Below are 23155 nucleotides of genomic sequence, written 5' to 3' on the forward strand. Positions count from 1 at the left end.
AATAATCCTCATTATGCTATATTATCTTAAAATCCCTTTTGCTAACCTTGCCTTTAAGAGCCTTAGATGAAAACTTGTATACTACATAAGCATAACACTTGACACAGCCATACCTATAGGCACCATACAATGGTTTACAAAATCTTAAATTATGCATATTGTAGGTTATTCACTCCATGAATAAACTATTAAATCAGTAGTTCAAACTTCAGCAGTTATGCAAATCTGTGACTGCAGTCTGTGCCATAGCACTGAGGTGGCAAGTTGAGGATGATGGGTTCATGAAGTTTTGTTAAAAGCCATACATCAAATGCATTAACAAAAATACTTTTGTTAATGTTAGTGTCTGGATGAAAAACTTTCTCAGTGCTGCAATGCTCTTGGTAGACTTCAGAAAAAGATGTATTTAAAAATTACATGTATTCAATGAATTATTTGCTTATGTGATTGTTGCCAAATCAGTGGAGAGAAACACCATTTCAAACTTGAATGAATATTCATATGGCACAAATAAACAATGAATACTCATCATGGCAAGATGACAAAAATTATGCTAAAATTATGTTGAAATTGGTTTGGGAACAAATTCAAATTCATAGCCTGTTGGCAAATGCTTTGCTGAAAGAAAAGGAGCTACAATTGTCATAAAACTATTTGCATACTTCAAATGCTGCACTGAGTTATTTTATTTAGCCATAAGGACTCTAAGACTTTCAAGTCTGAAATCAATTCCCATGGAAAATAAACAAGTTTTAGACGATGCACTGATTAATGCCTTTGGTTCCCAACATTAACCCTCTTAGCAAGACAGATGAACAAGCTGGCTCTACAGATTTTCCTATTTAAACACCATTACATATCCTTGGATAGCATTACTGGGAATTACAAGGTATTAATTTTCAATTCCTGTTCCAATATGGCGCCTGTGCTGAACTTTCCTTTTCTTTCCACTTCAGCTGATTGTTAAGGTGGAAGTTTAGCAGGCAGCCATACTTATCCTGGCCTGACTTCTCCATACCTTTTGGTTCAAATGTCCCTTCTGTCACAGGAGCCCATTAACACCTGCTGTGCCTCTCAGCCAGACTCTGACTCACTCAGCACTTGTTTGGCTTTTCCATCAGCTGGCTGTTATTGCAAACATACCCAATTTTTCTTTGGCTTCATTGTGCCCCTTCCTTTATTATCTATTCTATCAAACCATTTCACTTTAAACAGTCTATGAAGACAGCTGCATTGTTAGATTCCCAGTTTGCCTTGGAGTGATTTTTCTTCCTGAGATAGAATTTTTTGTAGGAGGGATCTGAAGATGTAATTTCTAGAGGCCTGTAAGCTTGTGCTTTTATTAATAACACTGAATTTCTTCACTTTTCAAATATACCACTTGCCTTACACCACCCGAATCACTACTGAATAAACTAGAGAAGGCAAATAATATTTTGTTTGTATGTTTTTAGACTAAAGGCAATTTTGAGCCCACAAAAAGTGGTAACAAGATACCAAACATATGTTTAGCCACTGTTGGGGCCTGATAACTAACAGCAGTGTGTGCTTTATTCCTTAAGCTGAATGGTACCTACTTGTCACCGTATCCCTGGACGTCCCATCCCAAATATAACTGTGGCCCTTAAATAAGGGATTGTACTCTACACTTAACTAAGAGACCATTTTGGAGAGAAATTTTCAAGTATCCACAGCCATCATGTACTCAAAATCTGTTTCTTTTATCAAGTCAATAATTTTGCAAATAAAAGCAAAGGTTGAAACACTGAACTCTGTTATAATGACTTCGCTTTACAAGATCTCCGTAAACTCAGCAAAGCTCCAGCTAATTACCACAGTCTTACAATGTGGAGATAAAAGCTGCTTGGAGGAAGAGCTTGTTAGAAAGGCAGTATGGAATGAAGGCAGAAGTTGAAAACCAGTCATGAAGTCATTTCAAGACTAATTAAAGCAAGAAAATTTTTTCTATAAAAAATCAACTCCACTACTGATACATTGAGAAGTAGCTGGGGGAATATTCCTAACTCAATTATGACAGTTAAAATCGTATAGGTATTTGAAAAAAAACAGCACAAATTTGAATGAATACTCACTAATCCTGACAGGACTTTACCCTTCTCTATCTTCTTGGCTCTGCCTTGTCTGAGACTGCAGCCCTATCTGTAGCTTTGTGCTGTCTCCATTCACAAATGTGAGCAGTGGAGTATTGTAATGAACCTGAGCTTTTCTGAGGTTAAAAGCTGCTTGAGGAATTCACTGCAGGAAAAGGTCCAGGCAAATCCTCTTCACATTTGTACACCATCTGGAGACCTGTCACATGCATTTTTGAGCATAAGGTGCTAAATGCTGAAGGTCCTTTGTCCCATTAGGCTTCAATTTACATGTCCTTGCTCTGTAAGTGTCTCTGGGCAGCATTGCTTCCAAGAAACATATCTGGAGGTCTCCAGCCTTTCTCTCAGGCACATTCATCCTACTGTCTGTCCCTGTCCTTGCACTCGCATTGAAGGTTAATCAAGGAGAGCACTTTCTCTCTTTGACAGCATTGCACCCAGAGTATGAGCGGCCGCACAACTCAGTGACCTATTCCAACTGAGTCATGACAAGACCTTCTCATTTTTTCTCTGAAACAAATCCAAATCCATCAATTTAAGATTAAAAAAACTGTCACACTGTAAAATTGATGTCCTTACATATTTGCATTACCTAGAGTCTAATGGCTAATCTGTGTAGTAGAGTATTGTGAACTTCATAGTCTCTGCTTTGACATCAATAGGTTTTGGATTTCTAAGTTCAAAACAACACCCTTTACTAAAATCTTGTCAGGCAAAACCAGCCACTTTTACTGCCCCCTCTTTTAGGAATTTGGAGGTGACATTGTGACATTGTGAAATGGCTTTGTCTGATGTGATTCTCTCACTGCATGTGGGCTGAACCCTTGAAGTGCTTGTGCTGCTTATATGCTCTGCTGCTTTTCTTGGCTGATGACAGTAACTGGGATGCCAAGGTAAACTTCTTTTTTCGCTGTTTGGTATTGTTGCCAACATTGCAGAATATTTCCCTTAGCCTTAAGCCAGTCGCAAATTATTTGTTTTCATCTTCTTTGGTACTCCCTGTAAACGCAGACAATACCAGTCCCATGTCAGTAAAACCTACCCAGTTAACTGAAAAGTAGTAAAACCATCAGAATGGAGAACTGAAGGCACCCTCTGTGTCATTAATGCTGGCAGGTGCTGCTTGCAGACCCCGAGCAAGGGGCTGCTTTCAGTCTCCAAGGTGTCCTCCTGGCTTCTGGAGGGATTCAGTTTTCCTCAGATTTTAAGCGCTTATTCATGCTTTCCAGGTGGGTGTTTTGGGGTTTTTTTTTTGGTGTTGTTTTGGGCTTTTCTTCCCCTAGTTGCACTCTAGGGTCAGCGATCACTGGAGAGACCTGACAGAGGTGAGCTGCCTGAAAGGTTTCAGTTGTACCTGAGCGTTATACAGAGGAGCCATCCATCATTACCAGGTGTTGTAGTTTGACATGGAAAAAAATTTTTTTTTTAGAAAGAAGAGATCAATTTAAATATTAATTAATTGAAGGTAGACACGCTTCTGAGAACACAGAGGAGTTAAAAGCAGAATATTTAAGAAAACTTGTTCTTTTTTATTTCGGTTAGCGTGCAGTACAGGGTCTTTTATGCTTGGCCTGTGGCTGGGTGGGGGAGGGGAAGACCTGACTGAGGTAGGCCGAAGGGTGGAGGGGACTGTCACCCCCCTGCAGATGGAAGGATAAAAAAAATGTAAAATGTCTCCATTCCGCCCCCCTCCCCCCCACCCCGAGTCTGTCTCTCAAGAAAGAAAGAGAAAGAGACAGCAGCAGTTTTATCAGCAGTTCACCGCAGAGAAGAGAAGAGCGGGGGGGCTGCAAGGTGCCCAGCTGCCTGTGGGAGCTGGAGCCTGGGCAGAGAGCCATCCTTGGGAGTCAAGACTTTTAACCCTTCCTTAAAAAATAAAAGCTTTATAAATTTTTTCTCCTCTTCAGTTTAAAAAAAGAGAAGAAAAGAAACAGCTTAAACCCTGAGATGTTAGAAGGAAAAGTTCTAGGTGGGAGGAAATAATAAAGTAGCTTTTAGCTAAACTTTTTCTTAGTAGCCACAGACTAAACCAGTCTTCTCCTCCAAGAGAGGCTATATTTTAAAAAGATGCCAATGAACCAAAGAGACCATGCTTCAGCTAGAAAAAAACAAAAGTAAAACAAACAAAGAAAAGCTAAAAAAAGTTTATAATAGTGCCCCCTGTCTTCAGGAAAAAAAAAAAAATCAAACTCTGTTCTTAGCCCCTCAGTCCCAGGGGAAAATGGGGGGGACTGTAGTCCCAGAAATAAAAAACTAATCTATTGTTTTTTCCCCTCTTGGCAGGGCGTCCTTAAAAAGAAAAATCCTAAAAGCAGTCTGTCCATCCATACATTAGTAGTAAAAACACTGTGCATAGAAAAGAGAAGGTCACCATTAGCAAACTTTTTTCTCCGGGCGGTGCCATGTGTAACATAAAAGCACAGGATGTGGCAGCTGTGTTTCTTAAGGAGTCTGTAACACAAGAGGGGCTCCTCTCTCCCTCGATAGACTGAGTATCAATTGTCTGGAGGATAAAAACCTTATTGGGGTCCAAGTTGTGTCTCACTGTAGTTTGTTAGAGTTTAGTAGAAAGAAGAATGCTTTAAAAAGTTTTCATTTTAAATTTTGTGTGTATTTTTTTCCTTTCTTTTTCCTTTTATAATAATATAGTAGTAGTAACTTAATAAAGTTTTTTTTTCCTTATTATTAAGCTTAAGCCTACTTTGCTGTATTCTCAATCACATTTCACAACATTCAATTAAAAGATTACATTTACATACAGTTTCCTGTCTCCCTTTTCTTCCAGCAGGACAAAGTTAACAGTATGTCACTGATAAAGCCCCATTTATTTCCATTTAAAGAATGTGCTACCACTCTTTTTTCCTTACATTTGCAGCTACAGTCCCCTTTCTTGTCAATGCAGACAGATCTGTGCACAGGAACTTGAAGTTGATGATGTCTTTAAAGGTAGAACAGCTTCTCCTCTTGGCATCTGACAGAAAGAAGAGATTAATAAAAGAGATCCATGGAGCATGCCTTGTGTAAGTGTATCTGTGGGAATATTTTTCCTTTATGCTCTGCTCTTTTATAAAGCAAGTTCATTCACAAATGAGGAAGATTAGGTCATTGAGGAAGTGAAAGTTTAATTTAATTTCCCCTAGGTTTTGGATAGGAATGAAAGCCAGTGTTTTATTAGTAATGCTAAAATTTGAACTTACTGCTGACCCTTACTCCTGTCAGTCAGATCCTGAGGCATGGGTCAAACACAGACACCAGAAAACAAGGACGTTATAGATGCAGCTAATCCTGTAATCCAAGGCACCTGCATCTACAAAGGCCTGCAAGGATGTGTGAACTGTCTTGTTGCATGATTTAGGCATGACCTGACACAAAAGCATGTCACATTCCCAAGAATTTTGGATGCTGACTAGGGTAGGAGAATAGGTTTATAGTACAAAGTTCCATCAAAACATTTCTTATAGTTGTGACTTCATGTGAAAGTAATATGTTAAGTTAGTTTTCAGTCACTCCCTTTCAATGTGGAGTTTCAGCACTAGAAATAGCTATCAGCAGCATTACTGTGCAAAACTTCTAAAGCCCACATCAAAAACCTCTCATAGTACAGTACCCATGTTAATTTAACAGTACTCAGTACACAGAGAGGAGGAAAAGCAGAACAGTAAAACATGTCTAAATCTTCAAGACTTTATTAAATTAGAAATTCAAAAAAAAAAAAAAAGAAAAAAAAGAAAAAAGAAAAAAAGAAAAAAAAGAAAAGAGGGGAAGGGGAATGGGGAGGGAAGGGGAGGGGAGGAGGAGGGGGAGGGAATGGAATGGGAATGGGAATGGGAATGGGAATGGGAATGGGAATGGGAATGGGAATGGGAGGAAAGGAAAGGAAAGGAAAAAGGAAAGGAAAAAGGAAAGGAAAAAGGAAAGGAAAAAGGAAAGGAAAAAGGAAAGGAAAAAGGAAAGGAAAAAGGAAAGGAAAAAGGAAAGGAAAAAGGAAAGGAAAAAGGAAAGGAAAAAGGAAAGGAAAAAGGAAAGGAAAAAGGAAAGGAAAAAGGAAAGGAAAAAGGAAAGGAAAAAGGAAAGGAAAAAGGAAAGGAAAAAGGAAAGGAAAGGAAAGGAAAGGAAAGGAAAGGAAAGGAAAGGAAAGGAAAGGAAAGGAAAGGAAAGGAAAGGAAAGGAAAGGAAAGGAAAGGAAAGGAAAGGAAAGGAAAGGAAAGGGAACAACCAAACTCACCCCAAATACCTCTCTTTCATGCAGCGGCTAGAAGAGCCGTTTATAACTTACCTTACCTTGTTAAATGTGACATCTAGAATCATAAAGAAAATAGCAATAAATCCCTATAATTCCTAAAAATTTGGCTGTTGAAAGCCTGGTTTTCTACCAGGGTAAAAAGTTGAAAAATTTAGTGTATGCATACAAAGCCATATACACTGTCACACCCTGGGGTTTCACTCCTGTTTTGTAATTATAAAATATTTTCCAATCATTGGATTGCAGGCTTCACGTGTGCTACTGAAGATTTCACTGGTCATGGTTCATTGTCTCTCAGTAGCATAGAGCCCAGCTCTGGGTCCTCAAGCTGGTCTAATATAAAAGCAAAAGAAAAATTACTCCCTACAATGCCAGGCAATAACAAGAAACAGCAATAGTTGGCAGACATGACCAGTGGAGAGACACACTTAAGAAAACGTTTACATGCAGGAAGTTCATGTATATACCTGCTTTCTTTTGTGAGCCAAAATCTGTGTATTGAAGGAGCTGAAGATACCAGCCTTTCCTGTGTTCTTAATTGTCACGGTTATGGAAGCAGAAGTAAAAGCACTTGGATTTATGCAAGTTACCTTCCACTGTACGTTCTTTAAAGTCTTTGCCCTTGTAGAAAGTGATAGAAATACACAGTGAATTAATTCCCCTCTACAAGGTCAAGATAAACATTGCCAGAAAACAAGCAAACCAACCCAAGTCATACTGTGATTAACAAATTATGTACAGAATGAATCTCTTCCTATCTTCAGGGATTAGCTGACAAGTATTCTTCTTGATGTTACCCTAATTGGTGGATAGGCTCATGTCTGAGCTGGATGACCTACTTAACTCTGTGTCACTCACAGTGATATCCATTAATTTGGAGTGTTCAAGATAATTTCTATTTTTTTGTTCACACTTTGTTGAATATGCAATAAATGAAGTGTCCCTTTCCCTACATTTTATTGACTGGTGGGTGAGATCTCCTAATTACTTTTACTACATTATGTATTAAGAATATATAAAATGCCTGATGGGTGCAGATTAACAATCTCACAGAGGGAGGGATATGGCTGCCACTATTTCTCTACAGCCCACCCTCCCAATGCCCCTCCATCAATGAGAACAGTGTGAGAAATTCTGAGGGTGTGCAGCCAGCCCTGCTTGTTCTGTTTGATATGTGTGTGTGGACCTACAGACCCTGAATTTTGATACTGCCCTTCCCCACTGGACCTGCTGACTGTGTCTGCCTCCATGATATCCTACAGCAAAGGATGTATTTCTACCGTGCTTTTTACCTGTAGAAGTGGTTTTATAGATGACAGGGCTCCTCACAAACACTGCACTACTCATCACAGCATGTATTTCTTGAAATAATTATGTGCTGTAACATGTACATGAAATTTATGAGTAGGTTTCAATAAATATTGCCAAGAAGCTCCAGCCTGGCCCAGCTACAACATGTATGTCAAGACAGAGTAGGAATACGAAAAAGTGATTTTTAAAAAGGAAAGTGTGCCTGACAGAAACTTTTTATCTAAGAAAGTAAGGAACATTTTTAAGGACTAGGGACCCACATAAATTTTTGGAAGATGGAATTACAAAACCACACAGAATAATGTCAGGAGAATGAGAGAGAGGCGAATTTTTCTGAGTCTTAGAAATCATGGTCTGTAGTGAACTTTAACTATTGTTTTCCAAGGAAGGTTGAAAGCAATAAAAGCACTGATAAATGCTAACCTGGAAAGGAAAAACGTATGTCAAATGTGTTTGGGGTTTTGCTGGAATTTTTTTGTGAGTTGGTGGGTTGATTGTTTGGTTGGTTTGGGGGGTTTTTTGTTCTTCTGTTGAGCTTTGTAATTTCTTATCACGCATATATGGTATATAGCATATTTTTTAACTATATATATTTTTATTAGCATAAATAAAGCTCAGCATCCATATTTTTGAATTATATATTCAAAATGTAAATTTCATAAAAGCTAAAAAGTATATGCAAAGTCATTCTTTAGACAGCAGTTTTGCAAGAGGTACTGAGCAAGAGAGATTTTCTATCTGCTTCAGGAGCAAACCAATCACATTGCTTCACACTGTTTTTCTCCAAATTGACTTCCACTCCTCTGTTGCTCTTTTGTTTGAAGGAGTCTCTGAGTGGAGGCAAAACTGATAGCCTTCTTCTAACTAAATAGCAATGGCCAAAATCAGAAGAACTCTCTAAAAGTAGATGCCAGTCCAGTTAGTTGGACTTTTTTATTTTGCTTTGAGACTGTTCTTTGATAAGCAGTTGGCTTTCCTTCCCCAGCTTGCCTGTGGCATTGTTAAACATTTGTTGCATTAAAGAAGTCACATCATGGAGCACACTGGGGATTGGCTTTAAGCTTCACAATCTCTTAAAGAATAGCCTGTCCTATTACAAGGACAAAGGTATTTTTATTCACATTTTAGACTATTTTAGGAAGGTTTGGTGGTTTTTAATCAGTTTTCTGGGGAAGAACCAAAGAATGATCTGTATTTCTTCCAAGTATAGGCCTCTTAACCGTGGACCAAATAGACACACAAATCAATGCCCTCGGCAGCTCTGTAAATGTTTGGAACCACATCTATCTACTTCCAAGGAAGCAACTTGTCTAAACTTTCGTGCAGTGCCTTGAAAAAGCAAGGCAAATGGCACTTCTGCATCTCAGTGATCTTCTTCTCATTTATCACGTCTTCATTCTTCGAGAGCAGACCAAGGCATGACATATGATTTTTGTTGAGATTGCAGCAGCTCCAGTACCATTAAATGCTTTCTAATAGTGTGTCTAGGGTAGCTCCTGGGCTGTGTGCCTTCCATCATCTCTCTAGCAATTGGTTGGCTTTGAAGGAAGGCTTACGAATTTTAAGACTTCTGACTACCACTCCACATTTTCCCTTCAGCTGGAGCAACAGAACTCTGATAGGTAGGCTCATTTGGTTGCCACTGATGAGGAAGGCAGTTATGGACACTGGTGCAAATATTTCGGGAGGCAGAGCTCAGACCCAGATGTGATGGATGCCTCAGAGTACAAATTGTGTTGCTGTCTCCTGAAAAATTCTCTGCTGTAGATTTAGACCTATGCAATAACAGATTGGTGGACAGGAAAACTGGTTAGGTCAGTCTGTAAATTTACTCACAATAAGTCCAATCAATCTTCCTGAATAATGATTAACATACTTACAGTTGAAAGTTCTACTTCCTTTTTTGTGGTCTTCGGACAGATTATTATATGGGAATGTTTTTGCAGGCTGCTAGTAACCTACTGTCATTACTGCTAAGCATTCTGCCTGGGTGACATGTAGCGTATTTTCTCTTTAAAGTGCTGTGTGGTTGTTGGCCTACTTGTTAAAAGATGCCAGCTTTCTTGAGAAAAACAAATGAACAAAAAGTTTAAAAATGGCTTTCAGCAGTGCAAAAAAAAAATTAGTTTCATAATGCTATGAAGAAGCCCAAAGCCTCAAACAAATTTGCTGATGAACCAACACACCAAGATGTGACTAATATATCTCTCAAACATGTCCCCTCTTACCTCTTAATGTTGGAACTATGCCTACACTGTTCTTCAGAGGAAGTTTTAGAACCATATATCAAGCAGTAATCATCCAGCTCTTAATAGTATCAGACATACATTTAAAGCAAATGATTAATATCAAACTTTTTTAAAGTTTTAGAGTTAAAAAAGTCTATTAAGAAAATACCTATCTTTGCCACTAATGCAAAGTCAAAATGAACAGAGCACAGATTTTGATTTATTAAATAAATAATAAATATCTCAGCATTCCTTTTATAAACTTTTTTTTTTCCATTTGGGATATTGTCTTCCATATCTACTTGTAGCATTATCACCTTGTTTAGAAATTGAAATTCAAAACAATAAACATGTATCACTCTAGAGCTGCAATGACCAAGCAAGTAACATGGCTAATGAGAAAGGTAAATTAGACATGGTCTAAAAAGGTGCGGCAATGAACTGTCTCATGTGAATGTGCATCTGTGCCATGGAGCCATGACAAGTTATGTGCTGCTGTAAATTTAAAGGTAATTTCTCTTATGGTAGCAGAGTCACGTGTATTTGCAAAAGAGCACCTGTCTCTATCTATGCTATCCACTGCTGCTGTGAACTCACTTTCACATGCAGCAGCAGCAGACACAAAGCCTTATATATTTAATAATTTTTATATATTTAATATTTATTTTAATATATTACAATAGCTATACATTTATGATTCTTAATATCATGATGAGTTGGTGCATGCCAAACATTGCACAGACTTTTTCTGATTAGAGTGAGCTACTGGGAGCTGGGTAAAAATATGACATGTAAAGTGTAGGTTAAAAGGAGTGAGGAAGGAAGTGAAGAAATGTTTTTTATGTATTTATGCATTTATGCAATTTGGTGCATTTTTGCTGTCATGTGAGATGGACAAGGATACACTTTTCATATGTATTACAGTAGACAGAATACAAATGGTCTGCTACATTTATAAATTTAACCTATAATACTGATTTCCTTTCATCTCAAATCATGATTCCTGACTTTTCAAAGATCAAGGATCTGGGCTCTCACTGTCATTGTGAGAAAATTCAGAGCTGTCATTGAATATGGCACATTGGAAAACAGAGAACCATGCAGGGTCACAGCTCCTTCCCACCATGGCTACGTATTTGAAGTTGCTATGAAACATATTTGCAGATGCAGAGGAGCATAACTGAAGGGTGTTTGAAAATAATAGAAGTCTTCAAAATAATGATCAGAGGAATTAGATATAATTATACCTGAAGAGCATCCAGAGATATGGAAACCTTGTTGTCTGTCTAGTTCAACTTAGACATATGAAGCAGCCTACCCAGATCCTGGATGGATCTCCTGAGAGGCAGAAAGCAAGAGGGCTGCCGTCAGAACACACAGCAACTATAACATCTGAAGATTTGGTTCTCTGTGTGCAGCCTACAAGCTGCTGACAGACACCTTCTTAAACTACACAGGACAGGAAAGAAGTGCCTGTAGTCAGTAATTCTCCACTGATCCACAAAGCAGAGAGAACGTGGATAGCATAATACCCAGCAGCAACTGGAATATCTTTTTTATTAATGATGGAAGCTGCTGTTGGAATAATGTGTTTCAAAATTGAAACTGCCTGATTATGTTATGAATAGGCCCCATGCTACCTACCATTTGGTTATCTATACATATGCTTTTTTAAAATGAAATAGTCAGCCTTGGAAAGATTATGCTGCAGTTTAAGCAGTTTACCTTTCAGCAGAGATTACAGAAAATAATTTGTGGAGTCCACAGACACTGTGTATTTACACAGTGCATAAGACAAAGAAAAGGATACCATTTAAATCAACAAAGGAAAATGTAAGGAGTTGATCTGGAGCCAACAAGAGTTTATTTTCTTTTACACTATCTATTCCAAATTGAAGAAGAGGGAAGAAGCAAAGTGATAATTTTGAGGTATTAAATAACTGACTGATATGTGAAATGAAAAAGACTAAAAACCCTTTTAAATCTAAACTTTTAGTATTACTTCTAAGCCTCTAATGTTCTAACCTGTGTATCTGTGTGAAGAACAGAGAGCAAGTGTAGATATTAACATCACTTCCTAGGAATGCTAGTGGTGTGGAAGGAAAACAGGAGACACAAGATGATGGAGAGATTCCCCTTCTCTGAGGGGGGACAATGAGGTGCATGATCTGGATGGAGGGGGAACCTCTGCAAGGTTGTCCTTTCAGACCATAGTGGCCTTTCACAGCAAGTGAGTTATCAGATAACTTCTCTGGAGTATTTGTAAGGATTCAGGTCCACATACCCAAGAGCCAGCTGGGAAGTATATTGTGATTTTTGAACATAAGGGTTTTTCTGCTGAGCATCCTGGAGAAATCTTTGTGAAAAATAGCCAGATACAGCCTTAGGTTTCCCTACAGAAGTTTGTCCTTTGTTCTCAGAAGTGACTGCTCTCCTCAGCAGTGCACAAGCAGGGGGCATTTAAATCAGATAGTAGAATTCAGGGAACAAAGTGGTTTTTGTGCCTTGATCATGAGAATTAGAATCACTTCTGGGAACCAAGGCTTACTCTTTGTATGTAAAGCCTGGCTTTCAGACCCAGGTTTTAATCATAAGCACTACATAAGCCCAAGAACAATTAATTGGACATTTTGCAGTTGCATGCTGCAGTTGTGGATAAAAGTGATATATCCCTTGGAGGTCAGATATAAATGTGAAATTGGCTTGAATTACTTCATCTTGTGCACTGGTGTGTTGAGACTACAGCCATCAATGACTACAGAATGCCCATAAATTATAAACTCAATTTAAAAATTGTCTCAAAGTAGGGAAACTTCAGGATAAAATAGGTCTAACCTTACGATGCTACTGGTGGTTCACTGGCAGGACTATTTATGTTGGTTTTCTTATTTTTGCATTGGCATTTTAAGAACTATAGGCAGTTGTACACACAATGCCTTCACAAGAAAGGTGTTATTGCAGCTGCAAGGTCATGCCAGTCTAAACCAACCACAGCCAGAATAACTAAGCCCTGTTACCTTAGCTTGTACCACTGTGTCAATGTGTTGATCTACATGTGCAACTGCCTGGAAACCTGATTTTCCACTAAGTGGGAAATTGCATGATTTTACAGGAAAAGGAACCCTTCTGGATAGAAAACAACAACAAAAGTTAATCTCTGTGGAACAGACTGGGAGGTTATGAGTATTTGATCAGAATAAAGGGAGCTCACAGCACTGTCTATAGTTTTATGTTCTCCATGCTTATATCTTCATATTCTTATTCTGGGATGTGACACCCTGCCTTGAAAGTTTTGCTCATGGTACCTGGGATGGAAAGAGACAAGAAGAACTACAAAGAGGTCGGTGGAGGGCAGAAGACACTCCAGACAGCAGTACCTGTGCAAGGCTGAAACTCAGTAACTCCTCCCTTCTTTATGAAGTGGGACTGTCATAACACTTTGCTGTGGTCACGGGGCAAGGGTAAAAAGCCAAATGAAGAGGTCAAGCAGTGTGGCTGCCCACATTAACAACCAGAGCACGTAGATGGTCTCCTTCCCTTGTCAGATACCAAGCAATAAATGAAATTTCAAGGATCTGATGTGCAAAAATTCCAAGGTTGCTCAACACAAGGAAGATAAATTATAATAAACTTCGCTATAAATAGCAACCTCAGTGACCTGTTGTTGCAATTCTGGGTGAGTTATCAGTGATGCATTTTCCAGTATTCACCACTAAGAATAATATGCATCATATTGAAATTCAGACTTTAGAGGTTGTAGCTTTTTTCCTTCTTTACACAAAGGGATGAGTCACATCCCATCAAGCTGCAGCCACTATGAGTCATCTATTTAAGGTAGTTATTTAAGTTATTTAGTTATTTAAGTTTCCCATGTAACAAAGAGGGACAATTCTTGGTATCAAATGAATTGACTTCTGGAGATGCCTATTTTCTTTCCAGTTAACTATGAAGGGAGCTTAAACAGCTGTACTTGAACCAAGGATCTGTATTTTAGAATGGTTAAGTGTGAATTCCACGACTATGTTTAGTAATATCCAGTGCCAATGTAGTCACTAGGCATGATCTTACATCTTAACCTACAGGGTTAATAAAATGAAGGGTGATACTTGTCCTTGGTAGGGACAAAGAAAAACCAAATGTTGCTAAATTCACATAGGGAGAAAAGAACAAAATTATGGCAAACACTAAGCAAGCAAACACAAAGATGTTCAAGTGAGCATGGAAAACACATTGAGTGCATTACACTGTCACAAGTATGGGCCCTATTCTTTTATTGATTAAAAATTTTCCATCTTAGCAATAACAATTATTTCACTGTAAATATCCCTATTTACAGTACAGGCAAGAAGAAGCTAGTAAATGTGATTATTAATTACTTGTCAGTCTATTCTTTGTCAGTCTAAATAAGTCTATTTAGTCTATTTGTCAGTCTATTTAAGTAAGGCATATTTTCTATTGGTTTTTCAGTGATACTGAAGGAACATGAGCCTGCATTGTTTAATATCAATTTACTGCTAAACAAAGCCTCATCTCATTTCAGTGTGGCTCATGAATAGCAAATTAATCAAATTTGAAACTGTTTGTTTGGTCTTTAAAATGATTTAATCAGACTTCATTTAGAAAGTAATTTAATAAGAGAGGAAATGTAACAGTTAACATTGCTTCCGTGTTAAAGCAGATTGTTTAGATGAACTGGCTGATGAATCCAATATGCAGTATATAAAAATGCAGACTTATCACCCTGCTCTTTTTGGATCAATAACCTCAACAAGTTCCTAATAACATGTTTCACATAAAGCATTGAGACAGAAGTTTTTTATCTTTCTGTTTTGTGAAAATAAATGTTTGCATTCAATACACAGTTTGAATATACGATGTATCAAAAAGTCCGTATGGGTCAGATTAATAAAAATTCACAAAATCTGAATCATTGATTTCACAGGAGCTACACCAGCTCATTCTTGTGATGGATGCATCCCCAGACAATGCATTGTAGAAGAGGAAAAAATGCAACATGAAAATCATTCTCTGTGGAGAAATTACTAGAATAGCAAAGGAATAAATAATAACTTGTCAGCACTTACTCCATAAAGGACATTACTCTTGTTTATGGAGCAGGACAAAAATGCCTGGGCACTCTGGTAATGTTGTCACAGGAAACGGAAGGAGAGAAATGCTAAGAAGATTCAGGTTTTGGAACAAGTGTTGTCATCACCTTCTAAAACGTATGCTTTAAAAAGAGCATACTACAACTACTACAGCAAAGGTGCAAATAATGAAGAAAAACCATTACCTGTACCACTGAAATTATTCATTGCTCCTAAGCAAAATCCTTCATGTTTCAGCAGGCACCAAGAAAGGACTCAGTTGGGACATAATGTAGTCTCTTTTTTCAGTTGATAATTTTATTACATAATTTACAATTGCATTTATCTATCTTCAGCTGAGACATGTAAACCCTTGTTGGGTACCCAAACAGGAACTCTATGATGAGTCAATCAGGCATACAATGAAGACTTTAATAAAATGTATAATGGATCTCTTCCTGATATCAGATGATGTTTGCATGAGGAATCATTGCCCTCTCAGCTCTCCCATATTTCCTACCAGCACTCCTCACTTTCCCTGGTGAGGTGCTAGCCTCACATTCCCTGGCCTCTCTTCACACATTCAGCATCATATCATTCTCCTCACCTTGTCAAAAAATGCCCACATCTCTGCAAACTCTCTCTCACATCTCACTGATTCTGCCCTTCTTCCTCCAGATATACCAGTGTCCTGTGTTCTGTCAGACTCTCATACTAAAGGAAGCACAAACTACAATGCATCCCTGCTAAAGACGTGCTTTTTAGGCGGTGTTTTTAAAATTCAGAAGGCTAAGAGGCACTGTCATTATGCACTATCATACAGCTGACAGGATACTGGCTCTTGGCTCCACCTCTGTTTACAGAGACATAAAGAGGGCTGCAGTGGGGCAAGCCAAGCATCTGTCTGCACTGGGGCCCTCAATTCAGCAGCAGACAACAGCAAACATACACAGAAGAGGCTATAAACTAAGATAACGTCCAACAATCACAGTATTTTCTTAAGGTGTTCTCATAGTTGTGACCCTGTAAATAAGATTTTTCGCACTAAGAAGTAAAAGGATACAGGTTTTAGCTGTGGCATCAAATTGACTGGTGGCCATGTGCCTGTTGCATCCCTGCATTTTCTTTGCTCTGGGTGTGCCCAGGGCAGGATGTAGTCACTCTGAGACAAACAGTTTCTCCAAACTTTATCTGGGAAACAGGAAGAAGGCAGGCTGTGATAATATTTCATATAAAAATATCTCCAAAGACACCCAAGGCTGAGAAGAAGGAGATCCCTGGTCATCCTTATACTGATCATAGCAAATACATCAGGACACTCATGTAAATAGATTCTGAGTGCAAGCACATCCAACTAAATTTCTATCCCTCTAGGGACTTCCTGAACCACAACAGCTGTTTCTGGAGTTAGTAGCCATGAATGGCTACTTGTTTCCAGTAACTTTTTAAACCAATAAAGATCACTTGTCTTGCAAAGCTGGACATACATTATATGTTATCTCACGGGAACTGGCGAGCTGAAGAAGGGCTTTGGGGCATGTGTATTTTGTAAAATGTATTTTGCTCTGCTTCATATTATAGACAAGGAGAAATTCCCACATTCTCATTAAGTTTTGTAGAAACTTCTCCATAATTGTGAAGATATGTGAGAACACCTGACTGTATATGCTATTACAGCATCCATACCATCATCTTCCTAATGTCCAAAACTCTTTGTCTGTGCTGTTCTTCAGCTGTGTGGGATGGATTTGTAATGCACCTACCACTAGTAGCTGAAGTGCTCTTACTTCAGTGCCTTGTAGGCAGCACTTCGCCATAACACGTAGAAGTGAAGAGGTCAGCTTTGAAGACAATCTGGAATTCCTAAAGGAGGAAACAATATTTGAGATATCTGGCCTTGATGTTCACCCTTGGCTGACAGGAACTACAGAACAGCAGAAAAATAATCTGTTAGATCAGCTAAACCCAAGAAACAAACTAGTTCAGGACTCACTAGGGACTCTTTCCTGTATTTGTATGCTGCAAGAGAGCTTTACATCCACAGGTTTGTTTGTTTCTGATATTATTTCTCCCTCCACTTATAAATGAGTCGGGCATGACTCTGCTGTTAAAAAATCCAAACATGAATTGTGACTTCAGTAATCTGCTACTGAGTTGTGCCTCTGCCCTGAGCAATATATATATACTCTCAGAGGCAGTGAATGAAATAAAACTGATGCAAAAACTTGTCTGCAATTCTTTCTGAAAGAACTGGGAATTTCTCTACCTGTGCAGCAAGCAGCAAGGGAAGAGACCCAGGGCATTTCATCAAAAGCATTATGAAAGTGTCTAGTTTCCCTGGGAGGCAGAAGAACATAATTTTCTGAAAATTCCACTCTGTTCATTAGTGGAAAAAACAAAACCAACATCAGCTTTAACAATTATTGGAAGATGTTTGCATTCTGGTAGTAGTGACTTAGACCTTAGAGAACATAATTTATCTAATAGCTCATCTTCCCCCATCCTCTGCAATGTATGGTGAATCATGGCTTATGTCCCTTCCTCTGTTTTCCACTATATATACTCCCTTTCTTCCATTATTTGCCCTAGGCTGCCCATTCATTATGGCAATGATTCACTCTTACTATGGGTAGCAACAGACACAGTGATGAAAGATGTTTTGGCACTGCTAGCAGTTATCATTATGCAAAAAAACAACAGTACTTAGTTTATCTTGTTCAATATAACATCAACAGAAGGCCAATATTAACTTTTATGTATTGGGAAGGCAGAAATGTTATGTCCTTATTTCAGGAAAACACCCTTATTCTGGATATCTTGTGCCTAAAGTGTTTAAAGTGGAAGGTAAAATTGAAAAATGAGCTATTGGGACTGTTTCTTAACAGGCAAAATGTAATATAATTCTTCTAGGAAATTAATATTGTGCTTATACCTCCTGTGGATAGGTGATCTAGAATGGCTTTTTCAATTGCTAATAGTACAAAAATTCTCATTTGCACTATAGGTTGGTAAGCAATCAAAGCATCATGGTCATGTTGCCAGGAAGGGACTTCTAAAAATTATTTATTCTGCTATGTCATTCAAAGCACAAGTATCAGCCACTCATTTTCAGGTCAGCTATGGCTTTGCTAGGCCAGTTTTTGAAAATCTTCAAGGTTTCCCATGTTCCCAGCTAAGTGGTTCCTGTGTTGCACTGACTACTTAATGGAAAAACTTATCCTCAAACTCCGTCTGAAGTTACCAAGATACAACTGGTACTCTTTCACCCTGCTGTACCATCTGTAACTGCTATGCAGAATTTGTCTCCTCATCTTTGTGACTTTCCCTGGAGTACTGGTGGCAGCTATTACATTACTCCTTATTTTCTTCTCCTGCAGACTATAAAAGCTCAATTCCTTCTAACTGCAGACCCCCTGACCAGCCTAGATAGTGAAAGGCTGTCAGCACCATTGCTTTGTTTGGTTCTCCTAAATGAATGAAATTACCTTCTGGTGAAACCTAGGGGAGAAAAACAACAAGAAAACCCAACAGAAGTTCTCATCCAACCGGAAAACAAAACTTTAAAATATTTTTAATCTCTCACACAAAATCGGAGGAATTCCTTGTTTTCACATGAAAACCATATTATACTAAACTTTTAGCCATCTCTGCACAAACAAGAACCTCCACAGTACCTGCAGTTTGCATTTAATGGTTTTTAGTAGTATTGAAATAGTGCCTCAATTGCTTTTGGCATGTTAAGTTCATCCAGCAAATTTCTGTCCAGCACAGCAGTACAACCGTGTAATATATACAGGATTCAGCATCCACACAATACATAAGACAATGCAGGCAACCAACCATGTCATATAGGTGAAAAAGTTACAAAATCTAAAAGAACTGTGGGATAACAGATTCAAATATGCACAGAAATGACTGACTCAATTCCAACACTGGCTTAGTGATCTGAAGCCATCCTGATACACCTTTTTTCTTGCCTAAAGAGAAGCACATAGAGCACAAGATGGTCTACAGCTCCAAGACAGTACATTAGCAATCTGTACCGCCACATGTCAGAAAGCTCTTTTGCAGCAGCTGCAAGTATATAATTCCAAATCCTGATCCAGTCAAAGGAACTACAGGTCCCAGTGTGCACTGCAGGGATAGTGAAGCCATACTGAGGGCACATCCTCATCAGCAGTTTTCAGAACACCCAGGAGAAATGGTGGAGCTCTTAGATGCTGTTTACCCAGGGAAACCTCTGGCAAAACCAAGGCAAACAAGAGGGCACAGAATTTGATGTCACTTCATCCATCCCCTACTTTTCTCTTCCCACTGGCATGTAGATGCACTGCACTGTCTTGTCCACTACCACTGTCCAGTCTTGCAACACTGCTCAGCTTCCCATCCTTTAAATAGCCAGTTATGCAGCACAGCTCCCCTTAGCCATCCTTCCAAGAATTTTGTTGCTGCTGTACTGTTATTTCACATTTATTCCCTCAAGAACAATCTTCCCTGTAAAAATCTGTCTGATTACATGAAAAGCAGTGTGTTGAGGGATTTCAAACTCTGCTCTTTCAATCTATGTGCAATGAGCCTTGAGTAATTTGGTTTTGTCCAGTCATGGAACACAGTTCTCTATTGCTGGGAAGGGTAGAAGACATAGCTTGTTTTTTAAGGATTGATGAATCTGCATAAAGTAAACATAAATCATCATTTCGACATAAGAAAAAAAAAAGAAAAGTTAGCATTGGAGAACATATCGATTAATGATTCTGTTGAAATCAAGACACATTTTATTCTCACTGGAGACTGCCCACTTTCTGACATGAAGGAAATACTCTGGGACATCCAACAAACAATTTCTAGAACTTTCAACTGTTTTGAAAATTTCCTCTGGGAAAGTGAAGGAGGACTGTGAGATGAGATTTCAGAATCCCGGTGTGAGGAAACCTTATCAAAATAGTGTTTGTTCTTTAGGAGAGAAATGAAAGCAGAGAGAACCATCTGAATGAAGTGAACGGAGGGGCATAGATTCATACTGTAAGACTTTTGAAATTTGTTTTCAAATTCTGAATTTTGTCTGTTGTTCAAAACAAGAAAATAATTTCCTCTTGTCTCAGTGAAATCCAGAAATAATGGCCACCTGCTGCCTGCTGCTGCTTTACTTCAATGGCACCTTCTAACAGCAGCTTCACTTCAAGAAAACTATCTTTTATGTCTGAGTGAGGGAGAAAAAAAGTTCATTAGAATATTTTCTTTGTACACTAGGGATGCTATTCTGTGTCAGTCCAGGATGTGTTGAGAGGCACAGTTCCTAGGACCTAAGGGTTGGCCAGTTTAATTTTCTCTTTCCTTGTGATGAGGAAATAATTTTAAAAGTGAGGATATAGCAGGTCAAAAAGTGCAGAAATTACAGAAGTGGAGCTTTGTGTTCAGTCTTTGAGAACATTATTGCACACAAGATTTGGAAACTACTTGTTTGCTATTAGTTTGACCTTTTTACCTTGTTTGGTGTTTGTTCATCACTTTCTCTTCAGCTTGACAGATCTTAATGTCATCAGGATTTTTTCCCTATTAATATGGCTACCAATCCAAAGCACCTACATTTAAAAAGTATACTAATCCTAATTATAACCCAGCTAGAAAACATTTCTTAAAGGAAAAACAGGCATGATGAAGAAGGCTTGATATAAACTGGGGCCTTCTAAATTTTTCATGTATAACTTTTTTTCTAAGATGGTGAAAAACACTGGCTTGCAGCAACACTCCCCTACCTCCCAAGAACTGCAGCAGGTCTATGACTTGCTTAAATTGGTGTCATAGCCATATTACGCCTTTCTCAGGCAATTAAACACCAGAGTGTTCAGTTCCTTTTCTCACAGAAGAATTTGTTGGGGGCTCTTTCTAATTTCATGAAGTTGCACTAGTCTGGCTGTAATTCAATGAATTATTGGCTAGGGGGAAATCATTGAAGCTCATCATGACAACATTTTTCATCAAATTAAGCAGTGTTGCTGAGAGGAGAAAAAGTTGTACTTCTAAGACAATGCACCTGCAGAGAATTAGCTGATAAATGATTTACAGATGTGTGGCTGAAAATATTAGTGGGGAAACACATTTTTTAAATGAACTGAAGCCATCCTGTATGTTTTTTTCCCAACTCTAAATGCCTCCTCTGTGTGATCTTAAATATTTGGCTGTTCAAATATGCAACATTATACTTTGTGCCATGGGAAGCAAATTGCTCAGATATTTTTCCCTCTTGCCTCCTGTTTTATGGTTCTCCTCCCTGTTATTTTGTCACTGACACTAGCATTCACAAATAAATCATCATGGCTAGTGATTCCCTTACATTGCCTCAGAAATAGTGGGAGCATATAACTACCTGCCCAAAAGGAGCAACCATCTCTGTGCTGTTTATACATCCTTACTTCAACTAGTGTTAGCTATATTCTGTAGGTTTATGATGATTATTTTATATTTATACTACAGTAACAGTAGAAGATACCAGCTTGCTTCTGCCAGACCCTCAGAAGTATTATTTGGATATCTAACTCCTGGGCTTTTGTTGCTGCTCAGTGTCTGAAGGCTGCAGATGGAAGAGGCAGTCAAGCATCAAATTACATTGTTTCCTACAGCTCCCTTGATTCCCATGTCGCTGTTGGGAAGTATGGGGTGAGTAAAGAGGAAGCCTTCAGGAATAAAATGAAGGTATGAGCCAGCAGAATGGTGCCATGGAGAAATGTACTTTATCCCCCAGACTCCTACTGGAGAATACTGCTTCTACATGATGCTCATTACTAAACTTTCCAAAGTAATTCCTTCCTAGTACCCAAAGTCAAGCGCAGAAAGGGCTGGGTTTGCTGAAGTGTCAGCCTCTGAGAACACGGACTGAGAAATCCTGGGGCTGTGCAGTGAACTGCTATGAGAAAACTAGGAAGAAAAAAGTGATTAAACTGCCAGGTGGTGTTACAGTCATTCCTGAGCACAGAAGAATGCAAACAGAGGGCTTTGTGGAAGTGTTTGGAAAGCACTGTTATCTAGAAGAATCTGGGAGAAAAGAAATATTTTGGACCACTTTTCTATGCCTTTACCCCAGACCTCTAAATGGATCCATCTAGGACTGGACCTTCTGTGCAAGATTCTCTCTTTCTCATTCCCATCCTCAACTTTTTATCTTTTGGGTGCATTCTTACTTTCCCCTCACCACCTAATTTATTTCTCTTTTCTTCCTTTCACCTACTTCCTACTAATTCTCCTATTTAATCTTTCTTCTGCAACGTTATTTACACTGTGCTCTTCACCTTTCCCCTCTCCACATCACAGCTTGGAGTAGCATCAAATTCAGTAATTGTTGGGGAAATTTTGATCATTCCCTGAGTCCCTATTATGTGCAGTCACCTTGCTGAGATAAATCAAGCTCAATTTTCTTAAATTTTCTTCTTTCAGTGGGAACGTGTAGTATGCCTGATATCCAGATGTGGAACCTGAATCTTTCTTCCTGAGTTTAAACCTATTACTTTATCCCCCTGAGTATTCCCGACATAGAGAAGAGCTTATTCACTTGCTTTTAGCGGCAATGTCTTTAAACATCTGAAGACTGCTATTAAGTCTCTCCTTGACATTTTCCTCTCTAGATTAAATAGCCTCATCTGACTTAACTTTTCCCTGTAGGTGATATTTTATAGTGCTCTCATTGTTCTCTCTGCAATGCCTTTTTGCTCAGCCTTTTTGAAGCATGTCATCAAAAGTGGACATAGATGTCCTGCTGAGACCCTGGCAATGCTGACTGCAGTGGAATTCAGTCTTTTAAGATATAATCCCTTCTTTCTCTACCCATATAGAGTGATATAAAAATATAAATTATCTTTCAGTATAGAGGGTTTAGGACTGCTTTTTTTTTTTTTTTTTTAGCAATAACAAGACATTGCTGACTTATATTCTTCACTATAATTCTTTTCTCCACAGAAGGATTTCTTGCCAATTCTTACTCTTGCTATGTTAACATAAAGGACGTTTCCTGACTAAGTGTATTGCTTCTTATTCCTAATGGTAAGCAGCCTTCTTTGAAGAATATTCATCAAATTCAACAAAATTATCCAGAAACCTAAGCTTGCTCTCTAAGGTCCTTCCTAGTCTGAAATCATCTGCAGATTCAGTAGTCATACTTTCCCCTCTGTTGCTTCCACTGTC

This window comes from Taeniopygia guttata, chromosome 2 (genome assembly GCF_048771995.1).
Source record: "Taeniopygia guttata chromosome 2, bTaeGut7.mat, whole genome shotgun sequence".
In the NCBI taxonomy this organism is placed as follows: Eukaryota; Metazoa; Chordata; class Aves; order Passeriformes; family Estrildidae; genus Taeniopygia; species Taeniopygia guttata.